This window comes from Simochromis diagramma, unplaced genomic scaffold (genome assembly GCF_900408965.1).
Source record: "Simochromis diagramma unplaced genomic scaffold, fSimDia1.1 OVJJ01000816.1, whole genome shotgun sequence".
Classification (NCBI taxonomy): Eukaryota; Metazoa; Chordata; class Actinopteri; order Cichliformes; family Cichlidae; genus Simochromis; species Simochromis diagramma.
Window position 1 is genome coordinate 6,939,019 of NW_024386908.1, and position 14,706 is coordinate 6,953,724.

The 14,706-nt window shown below is 38.3% G+C and overlaps 1 protein-coding gene across 1 annotated transcript in view; it reads left to right on the forward strand.

Annotated features, from left to right (window-relative positions):
- Positions 1-607: 607 nt before the first annotated feature.
- Positions 608-14,706, forward strand: part of ccdc146 (coiled-coil domain containing 146) — an 85,840-nt gene continuing 71,741 nt past the window's right edge. The window contains exon 1 of the mRNA XM_040035335.1: positions 608-843. The gene's annotated coding sequence lies outside the window, so the exon portion shown is untranslated. The remainder of the gene's footprint in view (positions 844-14,706) is intronic.

The following is a 14,706-nucleotide window of genomic DNA, read 5'->3' on the forward strand; positions in this document are numbered from 1 at the left end:
GGAGATGAAGGATGTGTGCCTTGTTAAAATGTCTCAAACATTCTTTGAGAGCCAGGTCAACCTGACAATCCACTGCATCCATTTAAAACGTTTTTATAACCTCCAAACGGTGTATAAACTTCCAAAATAATCTTTGATGAAAGCTAAATGTGTAAACATTTAATTTTATTAGACAAGGCAGCTAAAAGTTGTGTTTATACTTGGTTATAGCTCTAAAAATAAAGCAGTTCTAATAGATGGCTTAAAAAAAAAAAGCAAAACAAAGCTTATAAAATCACTCTATATATTTCTATTCTACTCTATACAGGAGTAAATGGGAACTAAAGGCTTAAATCAACAAAGAAATTCATCTAATCTTTTTATGGCCTTTTGTTTAGCCACACAAAAACAGCTTTCTAATGAAGCTTATGCGGAAGTTCAGCAATTAAGATCTGTAATCGCTTTTCAGCTGCTAGTCTGTTCTTCATATTACTACCACTACCCACGCTGTCTAGCTCAATACTCTGCTCCAATCATCTTCTTGCGTACCTGCTTTGAACCAATCAGCATCTACGCTGCAGGGTTTAAATCTATGCTCTCTGTCATTCTCCCTTTCAGACTGTGCTTTGTGCAACTCATCTCCTACCGGAGTCTAATCTCCAAATACACTGATTAATTATGTTTAATTTTTCCGAATGATCTCTCCTCATTCAAATGAAGTTAAAGCTGAATTTCATTCAGACTTTTCCCCTGTAAAATGGGGGTGTGAAAGACACACAGAGAAGCAGCAGTACTGAAAGTAATTGAAGAGTTGCACGAGGACACATATTGGATGTTTTCTTTGCAACAACATCAGAGATATTGGTAAGCTTTTAGTATTGTACCACCTATGAGACACTCTTGAATAACCTGCATGTTTAGTCACTTAACTCTCTTCTTCTCATTTGTATTGCCTGACTTTATTTGACCTTGGTTCTGTCTGAGTCCCATGCTTCTCTACCTGGCCGCAATCCATAACAGTCTGGAAGCATGCTGAAGCAACACATGTACACGCTGTTCATGCGGATACAAGTATTTAGACAAACCAGATGACCCAGTATCTCCATCTGCTCTGGCTATAAATGTAGATCCAATTTTAAGCAAAGTGCTGCACACTGAATCCCTTCTGTTACACTCTGTCAGTGTACAGCAGTGATTCAACACACACTCCACAGGTAATTGCTCACTTCAAAGACAACAAGCATTAATAACTCCTTTGCTCTGGAAATCACGTCACCTTCTTTCCCCCCCCTTCTTTATTTCCTCACTGTTTACATGCCCTTTCCTCCTCTTTCCACTCCTTTAGGTGATTAATTTGTTTTGCGTTGTCATCTTTCAGCCGCTTCCGCTTTTCTTCTTCAGTTTTCTTCTCCTGCTTTTTTTTTCACCCCCCCCTTTTGCTTTATTGTACTTGAAGAAGAAGTAAAAGATGCCAGAATGGTAGAATATGGCTGTTTTACTCAGTGAAATAGAGAGCAAAACACTGACTCGAAGAAATAAAAAGAGTCATTCTTACATACTTTTTGCTCTCACATGGGTAATTAACTGGGTGTCTGTGACAGTGTGTTTCTCTGGATGTCATTGTGGATTAAAAATCATAACATTTCGCAAACAGACAAATGAAGGTTGGACTGAGAATAGAGAAATAGACATCAATAAGACAATAACACAACTGCCTTCGGCTCCGTGCTTTCCGCTGATTAATACATTGCTTAGCTGTAACTGCGTTTAGCGTAATATTGACCATTAATCGAGGCTAACAGGAGGGTGGAAAGAAGATTGTTTGGATATATTTTCTTCATCAGCTGCTGTCACAATTTGTCATCCCGAGAGCCACAGCAGATTTGAATCACATCATGATGAACTGTAAGTAATATTTTCTGGAATTTGGCAATGATTATTAAATAAGTGACAGTGTTGGTTTAAACCCTGGGCTGTGGATAATTCCAGACAAATATGAGCAATGTCTCCATGGCAGTATGTTGCAGCTCTCAATATAACTCTAAACCATGGTTCATCCCTAAAGTATTCCTGAGAGTAAGGTGAATAATGACTACTGACAGCATTTATGGGCTGCAGGCCTCATGCTCCTCTGTTCATTGTTTATTTGAAAAATGAATACAGTGATGTTGTGAGCCATCTAGCTCCGTAGCTCAGTTGGTATGGTATACCCAAATGGTAGGCGGTTAGCCGCTAGCTAATGCCTAGCTTTAACCACTAGCTAGAGAACACAGTGGAAGATTTAGCAGGAAAGAGCCTTATTTTGTACCGTGGATTTAATGAAGACCAAATCCAGAGATAAAACTAGAGAATTTGTTATTCTTAATCGTAAACTATTCTAAATGTAAGTTCTTTTCAGTGTCTTCATTATTTGTTGTTCTGTGTTCTGCCAAAAGCTCAAAAGCAATAAAAAAAAATTGTAATAAAAATCAAATACATTATTTTCATAAACAACAATGTGCCTTGTATTGAATTCAAGATGATGTGTTTTTATGAACAGCACTGTGAAAAATTCTTGAGCCACCCCCATTTCTTTAGATTTTGCTTGGAAAATGGGAAATAGGTGATTTATTGAAAGCATGCAAAGAGATACAGCATATAATGAAAAACCAGAGATTGTACAATTCCAATGAGCCTGAAAATGAGCAATATTTGGTACGACCATCTTTTTCAACACAGCCTGAACTTTCTCTCTTATGTTTGGCATCATTGTCACGATGAAAAATGAAGCCACTGCCAAACAGACGCTTTCCAGATGGTATTGCATGTGGATCATGTAATATCATCTGTTGGTACTTTTCTGTGTTCATTATTCCATCATTTTTGACAAGATCCCCAATTCGTATTGGGGCCTTTACTGATGGCTGTGGGCACTGTTGTACCTCTCTTTTGACCGCCTCCACAAAATATTGAAAATATTGACACTGACTTGAACCAGAAATCTAAATTTGGATTCAATTATCCATAACACATGTTGCCACTAATTTACTTCACTGTGTGATTCATAACTCATCATTTCTCCCTTTTTTTTCTCTTGACAGCCAGCCTCCGACTGAGACCATTTTCTGATGAGGCTTCCGTGAACAGCAGCTGGAGCCGCTGCAGGGCCAGATGCATTTCTCAGGTTCTGTGTCAGGTCTTTGCTGGATTTTTTTCCTATGACTTTTAAATACTGTTCATCTGTTGTAGATGGGTTTTAAGCCTGACACTTCTTCTCTTTAATCCTCAATTTGTTCACTGTCCTGTTTTTCTAAGTATGCTCACCACCCTGGGACATGCCAGTGTATCCGTCATTTCTGGCTGCATTAGTATTCTGTGTGGGCTGTGGGTGTAAGGTGGGCTACAGTTTCTCTTAAAAGTATCACATAAATACCAACAGGGCAGGACAGAGTTTACTCAACCTTTACTCCAATGTCTTCCCAACTGACATTCAGAGCATGTCGAACTCTAAAAACAGGCACTACTAGTTAGGAACCAAATTTACCACTCAAAAGTGACCATAATAAATACCCTAAATGTTACACATAAATTAATAAGGTGAGGTAAATGATAGTAAAGTAAATAATTATATAATAATCTAGGATATGTAAAAAGCATGCAATATTAGTGCAAAACATATTATGAAGCATACATTTATTTTATAATCTATACAACTTCAGTGTGTAAATAAATAAGTAAATACATATGCCAAAACTAAGGTTACACCAAGTTTTTAGCTAATAGCTCCCTGGGAATCACCTTGTTGGTGCAAAAAAAAAAAAAAAGGTCTAACTGTTTTGGAGATGACAAAAAAAAAGCCCTATTGCTCAAAGCCAAGAGTCTGGAGCCCAAGCTCAAGAGTCTGGAAGCAAAATATCAAGAAATGAGGGGTGGCTGTAGACTTTGGATTAGTTTTTTAGATTAGCTACTGCAATTATTTCCATCTTACTACTTGAGGAGTTGATACATATCACTATTAGGTAGGCACAACTAAATAAAAAACAGACTGGACATAGTAATAAAATCATCACACTGAGTTCTAATAAAAGTTCCCCATTAAACCAGCATGCTTTCTATTGCTCTAATGGCCATATCCCATTTCAGAGTTGTTACCATCATTTCAGCGCTTTCCTCCAATGAGATAAAATAACAAGCCAGAGAGGCAGGCATGGTTATCCAACTTATCTTCCTTTCTGTTTTCCCTCAGGACCAAAGATTATAAAATGGGAGTTTGAACAAAGACAATGCAAACTTTAGTCAACCTGACAAAAGCTTAAACTAAAGGCATACTATCCCTTAGGCAACATAGCTGTACTCCCTGTGTGGAGTGCACCATGAGGTCACCAGGACAAGTTATCCGGGACCGGAAATTTCCTCTACCAAGCCAGCACTATTCCAGGGAAGCTAGGTGTTTTCAGTGCTGCGAAAGAAAATATAGATACATTCATTTAAAAATAATCTGCACGAATCATTTGACCTCCTAATGAAGCTGCCAGATGAGTGGTGTTAAGAAAGACCCTTGCAGATAATAAGGAGTTTAAAATAGTATGTGCAAGCTGGGGCCAGATGTATCTTTTTGTGCTGTATCTTTCCCCAACGGAGATAAAAGCAGGAACATCCAGAGTAAATCATATTTAAATACAATTCTGACTGGCTGCAAACGTTTCTATCACTGATCAGAGTCTGTATTAGTAGTCTACTTTGTTCTATGTTTTCTATTTTTAAGATTTAAAAGATCAAGACAACAATGCTGATATTGGCTGTGTCGCCAGTTACTATTCCACAAAGGGGGAAAACTGGGGAAAGCAGTAGAACAGTTTTCCACAAACCCCAAATAGCTCTGTCTTGGAGATATCAAGGCCAATTCCATAACTTCTTCAAGATGTCAAAATACATTTCAGTGTTGTTGTGTAAAGCAATTTCAGCATATGAAACCGTTTTAATTAGAAGGACTGTGGTTAATTACTGCTTTGGTCTGCTGTTTTTAAAAGCGCTTTACACTGAGCTGTGAATCTGAAAATATCACAGACTTATTTATTTGCTGGGGTTTTATTTCCGTTTGAAATGCTTCATCTGTAGTTTATTTTAGATGACTTGCCCTTAGATTTATAACTTGACTTCACTGAAAATGTTGAAGAAAATCCTGACACGTGTCCAAACTTTACCTGACTTTCTACATCAGCTCATCATTTGCGAACCATAATACGCTTTCATTCCACATTACTTTATTTCACAGCTGCACAAGAAGCAAACCAAAAGTGACAGCATTCTGGAAAGAGTAGAAGGAACATCTTTGTAGTTTGTTCCAAGCAGAATTGCATTGACCTAAGACTCTCTGCTCCCTCTGCTCCTCTGCAGTAAAGATGAGTTCTTCTTAACGTCAAAGATAGATTGAATTCAAACAGAAGAGAGAACATTTTATAAAAGAAATAAAAGCTCACAGTGCATTTTTTATTTTATAACTTACACAATTTCCTCAGTGTGACTTTTTTAATATCCAGTCTGCTCTCATTAACTTCTCCCTCTTTCATGTAAGGTGGCTTGAAGCTTCTATCCTCACTTCTGGCTTTCTCCCTCTGCCATCGCTCCATTTTCTTAACTGCAGTTATACAGGGAGTGCAGAATTATTAGGCAAGTTGTATTTCTGAGGAATAATTTTATTATTGAACAACAACCATGTTCTCAATGAACCCAAAAAACTCATTAATATCAAAGCTGAATGTTTTTGGAAGTAGTTTTTAGTTTGTTTTTAGTTTGAGCTATTTTAGGGGGATATCTGTGTGTGCAGGTGACTATTACTGTGCGTAATTATTAGGCAACTTAACAAAAAACAAATATATACCCATTTCAATTATTTATTTTTACCAGTGAAACCAATATAACATCTCCACATTCACAAATATACATTTCTGACATTCAAAAACAAAACAAAAACAAATCAGCGACCAATATAGCCACCTTTCTTTGCAAGGACACTCAAAAGCCTGCCATCCATGGATTCTGTCAGTGTTTTGATCTGTTCACCATCAACATTGCATGCAGCAGCAACCACAGCCTCCCAGACACTGTTCAGAGAGGTGTACTGTTTTCCCTCCTTGTAAATCTCACATTTGATGATGGACCACAGGTTCTCAATGGGGTTCAGATCAGGTGAACAAGGTGGCCATGTCATTAGTTTTTCTTCTTTTATACACTTTCTTGCCAGCCACGCTGTGGAGTACTTGGACGCGTGTGATGGAGCATTGTCCTGCATGAAAATCATGTTTTTCTTGAAGGATGCAGACTTCTTCCTGTACCACTGCTTGAAGAAGGTGTCTTCCAGAAACTGGCAGTAGGACTGGAAGTTGAGCTTGACTCCATCCTCAACCCGAAAAGGCCCCACAAGCTCATCTTTGATGATACCAGCCCAAACCAGTACTCCACCTCCACCTTGCTGGCGTCTGAGTCAGACTGGAGCTCTCTGCCCTTTACCAATCCAGCCACGGGCCCATCCATCTGGCCCATCAAGACTCACTCTCATTTCATCAGTCCATAAAACCTTAGAAAAATCAGTCTTGAGATATTTCTTGGCCCAGTCTTGACGTTTCAGCTTGTGTGTCTTGTTCAGTGGTCGTCGTCTTTCAGCCTTTCTTACCTTGGCCATGTCTCTGAGTATTGCACACCTTGTGCTTTTGGGCACTCCAGTGATGTTGCCGCTCTGAAATATGGCCAAACTGGTGGCAAGTGGCATCTTGGAAGCTGCACGCTTGACTTTTCTCAGTTCATGGGCAGTTATTTTGCGCCTTGGTTTTTCCACACGCTTCTTGAGACCCTGTTGACTATTTTGAATGAAACGCTTGATTGTTCGATGATCACGCTTCAGAAGCTTTGCAATTTTGAGACTGCTGCATCCCTCTGCAAGATATCTCACTATTTTTGACTTTTCTGAGCCTGTCAAGTCCTTCTTTTGACCCATTTTGCCAAAGGAAAGGAAGTTGCCTAATAATTATGCACACCTGATATAGGGTGTTGATGTCATTAGATCACACCCCTTCTCATTACAGAGATGCACATCACCTAATATGCTTAATTGGTAGTAGGCTTTCGAGCCTATACAGCTTGGAGTAAGACAACATGCATGAAGAGGATGATGTGGACAAAATACTCATTTGCCTAATAATTCTGCACTCCCTGTAGAATAAGTTATATTGTTCTTTATCTATTTTGCTGTTTAGTCCTGTTCTCAGTTTTTGGTTGTTAAGAGTTTAGTTCCATTGTCTCGTGTCTTTTCCACCTTATTAAGTTCATTAGTGTCTCTTGCACCATTTAGTAATCGCTTTTTACTTCCTGCTTTAATTAGAAACTATTGTCATTTTTTCCCTCATCTTATTTTCTCCAGTTGTTCCTTGCATCTGTCTCCACTTCCCTTTTCCCCTCAGTGTGTGTGCTTTGTTGCTGGCGGTGCTTTGTTATCTCTCATCATGTTTCTGGTTGGTTTGGTTTCCTATCCGGTCGTTAAGTCTGACGTCACTAGCCGTGTCTGGGCCTAAACTCCGCTGCAGGTCCATATATCAAACGATCACTATGGCTGAGAGTTGAAAAACTGTCTAAAGTCTTTCATCTTTAATAAAATGATCAGCGTTCTGCTCTACCAGGTGTAACAATTGAGTTTAGCATCCATGAAAACGGAATTTATGATATTTAACGAAGTTAGAAGTTAGCAGGAAGTTAGCTTGCTAGCTTCTATCTAAATACAATATAGCATGTCCTGACTGCGGGGTTTTGGAAACAAATTAAAACGTACAGCTCTGTTATCACTTCCAACATAAATGAAGACAGAAAACTAAACAGCAGTGACGTTTGTAGGATTACTGAAGTTTGGCTAGCTGGTATATAATGATGTGCTACGTGACCGCTAGCGACACAGCTATGTTAGTATAATATAAACAAGCTAACTTTTTTTTCCACTCGATAAAAGTTAACGTGAGTGTTCTCGGTGGTCAGGAACAAATGTAATCGCATGACAAGATGCTGTAAAAGGACCAAACTTCAGCCAGGAGAACAACTGAGATAATCCATCCACAATACGAGGTTAGTCATTCATATACAGTATTGCTGCATGGGCTGGGCTGTAGTTACATCCTAAGGTTTTAAAAACTGAGCTTAAATAAATGATTAGCGGTAATACAAGCCGAGGGAGGTCAACAGTGATCACTGACTGTTTTAGGAGCTTTTTGAGATTAAATAGAAGAAAATACAAAACATTAAACATGTTAACAACACAAAAGCCATATTAAACGCAGACTACTTTAGGCCCGGAAGTAGGATTCATCACGTCATCACTTAACGACTGGATTCTCATGATTTTCCTAAACCTTCTGGAATTTTGGACATTTTGGACGCAATATCTTATGGATTATTTTATTAAAAGTCCACTATAAGTTTTCATTCTGCCTGTCCATGTATAGGTCTGTATTTATTTATTTTAAAATTCCTGTTGTTGAAGCTTGTGTCAGCTTATTTATAAGATAATGGTGATGAGCGTTGGCTGGAGATGCCCCCCTAACAGACTCTAGAATTGCCACTGCCTAGACCCATGCCATCAAATATAGATAATAATCTCCTTTTGACTAAATGATGAGTCATTCTGAACTAGCTTTGTTCTCAGAAATGTGTGGTGCTTGTCGTCTCCTGGTTGAATTTTTGTGTTGCTAAGCTATTCTATGTCTAGGAAAATGAGAGAATGGGCTATTCTTACTCAAGTATAGCAAGGAGCTGCAGGCTATATTATGTACTGCACTGAGTACACCCAGATGTGTTCTCTGGCTCTCAAGTGTCTTACATTTAACTTAAAATGGTTTCAATCACCTTAAACATTCAAAAGTTGCATCAGCCCGAGACCAGGAATGAATTCTCCACTGTGTTAACTATCTGGTTTCAGTGTTTCCACTCATTTTTCTGATGCAATGGCCCTGTCAATAACTAAAATTAAGCATGAAATGGAAATCTTCAACATGCCCCCTTCAAAGAGTAAATTTGGTTTAACTAATAACACAATAGCACATGTTAGACTGAAGAATCTGTGTAAGGAAAATAAATTTTTCTAGGAGTGGGGTAGAGTCTGTGTAGTGCACCAGAGGGAGAAGGGTCTCACCTTTTGATAACAAATAAATATAAATATATGTATATCAGAATCTGAATGTTACCCCGGATAGCTGGGATAAGCTCCACTGATACATAGTTTATGGATAATTATGAGTTTGAGGCAATATGGGAAAATGTGACATTCACAGGCTTAAGGTTTTTGGCAAATGTTGCAGGGCAGTGTGATGAAAATAGCATGTTGCTTTGCCTGCAGACAGTCCAACACAGATAGAAAAGACGAAAAATAATCACTTTCACTTCACCATCACCTTCTGTTGTAACATGGTAAAAATCCCACTTATTCCTGATGTTGCTAAAAGTTCTCACAGAACCTCTCTTGCACTTCCTTCTGCTACCAAGGAGACCATACTGTGGAGGCGAGCACTGTCCAAACATACCACAGCTGTTCGTCTGTCCACATTACAAGACTGCTCTGCCACTGATAGGCAGATGGGGGAGGATCAAGAAAGAAGGAAACATGCTATGATGAAGAAGAGACGTTGTTACAAGAAGCGTTGGGTTCATTATTCTAGACCTGTGGTCTTGCTTTGTAGAACTTAATGCTGTTAAGGCTAATGCCTAATAGAAGGGAGATTTCTTACTATTGTTAGAGGTTATCCTTCTCTTGTTGTCTGAGAGCTGAATTTAAGTGCAAACATATACTTAATACCTTAATAATATTCTCAATTGATTGTGTACCAATTCTTGTCTCTCCAAATCAAGACCAATCATTGCATATGCGATCTGGAAGCAGTTTTAGTTTCAAAACTACTAGTGCAATGTTACAAAATGATGAACATAATTCAGATTTTTTTTTCCTTTGAAGCCAACATTTCAAGCTGAAACACGAGCCTTGCAAGCTGCTATCACTATTGCTTTCATTGCCACTAAATGCTTTTTTACCCCAATTTTTGTAACTAATTCCTGTTTAAAGCAGAGCTGCTTTTTGTAGGTTTCATTTATCTCTTTTGTCTATGATGACATCGTTAAGCCTTTAATCCAAGGACACATAAAACAAGGAACATGCTCTGCAGAACCCAAATTACTTGTTGAAGATGTATCACATGTCATTCCATTTAACTGGATATTCCAAGAATCATTGGTCTGTGTTATGAGTCCACACATAAATACACAGCTGCAGAGGAAAATATGTCTCAATTATCTGCAAATGCAATAGATTCTAAAGGCTGTGGATTATTAATAAAAACTAAATTCAATACTTTGTATTTGTTGTTGTCCTTGGTTTGACTTCTTATTCCCTGTTTTCCCACTGCTCTCTTCCTCATCTATGTGGTTCTCTGTCTATGTGAGCAGTAGGAATGCCATTTCTTCCCTTCCTGCCTAGCTTAATTTAGGTATCATGCAGGAAATCTCCTTCAGTGTTGCTTAATTTTATTCAGGTTTCCAGGCATTGTTAGTGCACAGCTTTCCCATAGTACCATTTCAGGCTAAGGTCTGAGGCCTTTTACAGGGCCATTGCAATACCTTTCTTTATTCTTTGTTAATTTTCAGCCATTCTGCTGTAGATTTGCTATTGTGACATTTGACTCTAGAGTAGTCAAATGAGTACAGACAACTAGAAGTACAGAGGACTTCATTGTCAGCTTAATGACTGCAAGGTGCCCAGGTCCTGCTGCTGCTGCAAAACAAGCCCAAATCATTATCCCTCTACCACTGCGCTACAGTGTGTTTATGCTGATATGCTGTGTTTAGATTTCTCCAAAAATGGTGTTGTGCCTTATTGCCAAGCATCTTCACTTGGGTCTTGTCTATCCAAAGGCCATTGTTCCAGAGGTCTTATGGTTTGTTCAGATTTAACTTTGTAAACGTAAGTTATGCTGCCAAGTTCTTTTTAGAGAGAAGAAACATTCTCCTGGCAACCCTTCCAAACAAGCCAAACTTGTTCAGTCGTTTTCTAATTGTGCTGTCGTGAACTTTAACATTTAACATGCTAAATGTGGCTTGCAGAGTCTGAGATGCAGCTTTTGGGTTTATTACAGTTGCACAGTCTGACCTTGGGGTGATTTTGCTTGGACTTCCACTCCTGGGAAGATCATCAGCTGCCTTGAATGTTTTCCTCTTGTGAATAGTCTTTCTCAGTAAATGATGGACTGAACGATGGACTTTAAATTATTTGGAAATGATTTAATAACCCTTCTTCAAGATTAAGCACACTGATGTTTTTCCTCCTTGGCACTCTCTTAGTGCACACCTGATGCACACAGAAACTGTCCGACAGTTTCTCAAGCACACTCTACACTCTGCACTGTGCATTTTATTTTTTATCTTTATTATCATAAAAATAAAAATAAAAGCTCTTACTACGCAATATTGTACTAAATGCTACTTTAAATGTTGTGCTGCTCTAAAAATTTGCAATTACGTTGCACATGTTTTTTCACCCACTGCTTCAACATTTTGATATAGTTGTTTGTTTTTTAATAAATAATGATACAATCTAATATGTCAAGGTTTTTTTATGTTGTATTTACCTGATTTTATCACCTGCTAAAGACCAGATTATATACCAGTATGTCCATGCATACTCTGTGATTTAATCAAGATCACAAGCCTAAACTGCTGTGAGAAGTACTCTGATTTCTGCCACCCAATGGGCCATTTGTCAGTGTTGCCAGCCAGCTTTATACAGCAGCTGTCACAGTATAGTGGACAAAAACATAACAAAGCAGATAGAAATCATCCATATATACACACACTCATGCAGTCTATTTTAAGAACCTCAAACAGTTTAGTTTATGGGCTCATTTGCTGTAGTTTTAAGTAGAGTAGTCTTATAGTTACACCTTAGCTAAACTGCAGTTGGCATGCATGGATATTTTTGGAATAATTACTTCAAAATATTAAGTGTGATCTTTGGAAATAGTTTCCATGGGATGTAATCATCTAACATCGGTGTTCTGGGTTAGAACAAGAGCTCAGCAGAAGCCATAAAAGGAGGCTGTTTATGATTTTATAGTCTACAAATCATTCATCGCTGCAATAAACCTGACTGTGGTTCAACTGTACTTGCAATATAGAAAAGAACTTGTAACTTTGCATAGTCAAACTGTGAAAGAGTAAATGGTCTGTATGTCTTAAGCCAAAGAGGATGTTTCTGCTGATTCCCATGAAAGTTTAAAATATGTCTGCAAAACATTCTCCTCTCTTCTGGAGGCTGTTTTTCCCCCCCATCCCAGCTATGTCCAAAAACATTTATTCAACCCACATCCCTTCTCATCACTGCTGCCATTTCTTCCCTCACTATTTTCACTCATCCATTTTCCATTTGTACATCCTAGACTTTTTTTTTTGTCTTTTTAAAATCATTTTATTCAGTTTATTCTTTTCCTGACCCTTTATTTTAGCCTCTCTTTTCTCCTCTTTCTGTTTACCTTCCAGATGTCTTTGAACATGTCAAATTTATACCAATGGTAAGCTTTCATCATACTCCCCTGCTTCTTTTTTCCACAAAAAAAGGCAAAGTTTTCCAAGCCAAGCCTTTTGGGGGATAGAAGAGAAACTCGCATGAGGCGAATCCAGTCTACTTTTAAAATTCTATCATGTCGATGTCCAGGTGCGCATTATGTTGTCCAATAAACCCGCTCACATTTCTCTCAGACAAGCCAAATCTTTGGGGAGAAATGGGGGCTGACAGTTGTTGTCATGTCATTACTTGAACTGCCATAACTTCTAGCTACGATACCGTACATGTTGTAATGTAGTCCAAACTGAGATTACTCATAATCGGAATGTTGCAAATGTGCACGGGCTGTCTTTAGTGTCAGTCTAGAAATAGCTGCTTAAACAAAAGAAGAGTAAATTATGACCAACATTATGAGATGTGTGAAAATGTAATAATGCGCCAAGCACATGTGATGTGCTACATCTGGCACATTAATTTGAGAGGCCACCTAAAATCAATGTAACATTTGCACTTTATTTATGTTTCATTAATTTACAGAGATATTTTACAACTGGCTTACTAGCTAATAATCTACAGCTTTGATAAGGCAGAGGTAAAATTGTTGATATTGGCTGGACTCTTGCAAATCTCACTGTGGTGATAAGGATAAGGAGCATTAATGCATTTCGGAATTCTTCCAAGTTTCTCTTACCCATGAAGCCCAAAGCTGTTTAAGGCATTATAAACCTGACTGCACAGTATTGTGAGTCAATGATGATCTGATGCCTTAAAATATAGTTATTAGACTCTTTCCGTTAACTGGATGTCTGTTTACAACAGTGAAAGATGTGAACATAGCTGCCTGAGCTGGAGAAAATATCCCCTTTCAGATATTACAGCACATTTTCTGGTAAATTACATATCTAATAAACATGCTCCTAGTGGTTAAAAAGCATTAATTTAGCATTATGCAAAATAGCCTGTGTAACACCTTTAAAGCCACAGAAAATGCATGGCAGACACCAGAGGTCAATGCGTAAAAAAACATGCAGTTCTTGTGTAATTTGGGGTACCTCAGCCTTTTCTCCCTGTTTCCCTCCCTTAAGATTGGCTTCATGACAGCCACCCTTCCACTGAGACCATTTCTGATGAGGTTTCATTGAACTGTGGATGGATCAACTGAAGGTGCAGATGCATCTCCAAAATCCTGTGTCAGGTCGTTGCTGGTTTTTCTTTTCCTTAAGTGCAAAATTTCTAGCAGCTATCTTTTCAGGCCTACCATTTCTTCTTTTACTCTATACTTTCAGACATTCAGAAAGACTGGAGAACTTTTGTTTGAAACCACTTTAAAATAATTACGAGAAAGTTCAGCTCCTTGGAAGCATAATATAAAGGAATGAGGGGGGACTCAAGACTTTTGCCCAAAGCTTAATTTCATCTAAAAGACTGCAGCGTGTGTTTGTGTGTGTCAGCCACTTTGTGTGAACCTATATCCAACACAAGTGTTTCTCTTACACACATCATTTGAGAGGTGAACCAACTGTTTCTCGGCTGAGTGGATCTCCACTTGAAAATAAGCCGAGTCAGCACCACAGATACTGCATAGTATTTTTTTTTTGTTTTTGCAAAATCTCCTTCAACTTCCAAAGAACTCTATTAGACAGTTTTGCGTAATGTGTTCTGGGGAAAAATCCCCACTTGTTTTCTGTCTTTCTCTTACAGACAAAGAGTGAAACAGTTTAGGCATTAAGTAGAAAACTGTCCCACATCATAGTCTGTCTATACAAACTGTGTATACACCTCTGCTCACATGTTCTGCTCACTGCTGTGAGATAAATAAATCTTTTTGTTATATGATATAGGATCTCTTGGTGTTTTCTTCAAATCTGTGATTTAGGGTGTACTCAGCTTCAGTATCTGCCAGAGTGTTTGCATGTTGGAATGAAATACATTCATGGCATGTCAAAGAGTGATTTACTATTAAGGGTAACTTCTCATTAGAACATCTGTGTTCCAACACTAACAAGCTAAAGTCTGCACATATATGTAGGTGTGTGTGTGTGTGTGTGTGTGTGTGTGTGTGTGTCTATGCGCTGTCTGTTGTAAGAAAGCAGCAGCTTTGTGGCTTTCTTGTTTTTTTTCTTAAAGGAATATTCTGGAAATTCAGAATTCTATCAAATCTG